A 1,714-nucleotide genomic window follows, 5' to 3' on the forward strand; every position below is an offset into this window, starting at 1 on the left:
ACCTAGAAGAGAGACTGGCTTGGGGAGTAATAGGTCTGAAAAAATATGTGGAACTTCTGAATTAAAATTATATTTCTTTGCCGGGCGTGGTGGCGCATGCTTGTAATCCCAGCGCTTGGGAGGCTGAGACAGGAGGATCGCACAGGTGCAAAGCCAGCCTCAGCTACTTAGTGAGGCTTTCAGCTACTTAGTGAGACCCTGTTTCCAAATAAAGTATGAAATATGTCTGAGAGTATAGTCTGGAGGTAGAAAAGACCCTGGGTTCCACACCCAGTACCACCAATAAAATAAAATAATATTTTCTTGTTCTTCATTATGTCTTCTTTCTACCTATTTTTATTTTCTTCTATCCTACCTCAGCAGTAAGAAAAGTATGAAAGGGGAGAAGGGAAAAAGGACCTATTTGCTGCACGGTGTAGAAAATGAAATTTAAATCAAGAGTAATAAAGTAACTCAACATTGCGTTAAGTCACAATGAATCCTTCTTTGTACTGGGATTTTTAGGTAAAGCAGTGCTAATGGAATTAGATGCAATATTTCTTCTGTACCACTGAGAAGAAAAGGAGTGAATTCAGTGGAGTGCCCTTCCCATACTGTGATCCTGAGAATAATCTTTTCATTTGTCAGCATTGGTAATGAGTGTTTACTGAGCATCTGCTATTTTCCAGAGATTGTAATAAGTGTCTTACACTTATTACCCCCATATCATCCCCACTGCTTAAGCCTCAATTTGCAAATGAGGAAACTGAGCCACAGAGAAGTTAGGAGGCAAATCTGGGGTTCAAATTTATGTCTTCTGATATCGAAGCCCATTTCCTCTGCTATTCTATGTACAGAGCCCAAAGGTAGATCAGAAGTGGGATAGGATGGTAGGTACTGAATAAGGGAAGGTGGATAATTTCTCCTGTGTGGCCTCAGGGGACAGCATTTACTACCCTGGGGCATCTTACCATAGAAAAGGTGTGGTGCTTGGCTCATAAACTGAGAAGACTTTAAAAAAAATTATTAGATTGTTAAGAACAAATTCATCTCCGAGGGGCATCTATATTAACCGCGTTTATGATAAAGTCAGAATTCAAGTTTAATATTTAGAGAACAAAAAAGAGTCACAACCCTCAAAGTCTACATGACTCACCATTAACCTAAGTTAACCTACATAAGGGGCCCAGTCACATGGAACTGGGAAGAAAGAGCTTTTATACTGAGGTATTTTATGAAGAATTGAAATACTAAGGTGCAAGCATTTCTCAATTGGATGGTCTTCCCAATACAGTGGAAATAAGTCAAAGCCATAAAACCACCAATTGGTGGTTTTACTTAACCCTGCAGGATAAATTAGGCTTTAAGACTTAGCTTTGCTAATAAGACCAGAGTACTCCAAGTCTACTCTTAAGCTCTCATCTTCTGTGGACCATACTTACTTGGACACTGCTGATATTTAATCTAGAACTTCCTTTTGTGTATGGGTGGAATTGAACCCAGAGAATTTCTACCTCTGAGCTATACCCTCAACCCTTTTTTACTTTTTTGTTTTGAAACAGGGTCTCTCTTGTTTCCTGAGAGTTTTGTTAAGTTGCTGAGGCTGTCCCCAAATCTGAGATCCTCCTGTCTCAGTCTCTCAAGTACTGGAATTACAGGCATGCACCACCATAGCCATCTGGACTTTCTTTTTTTTTTTTTTTTTTTCTTTTTTTTATGAGCGCATGATTGGCCT

Source organism: Muscardinus avellanarius (genome assembly GCF_963383645.1).
Source record: "Muscardinus avellanarius genome assembly, chromosome: 1".
NCBI lineage: Eukaryota > Metazoa > Chordata > Mammalia > Rodentia > Gliridae > Muscardinus > Muscardinus avellanarius.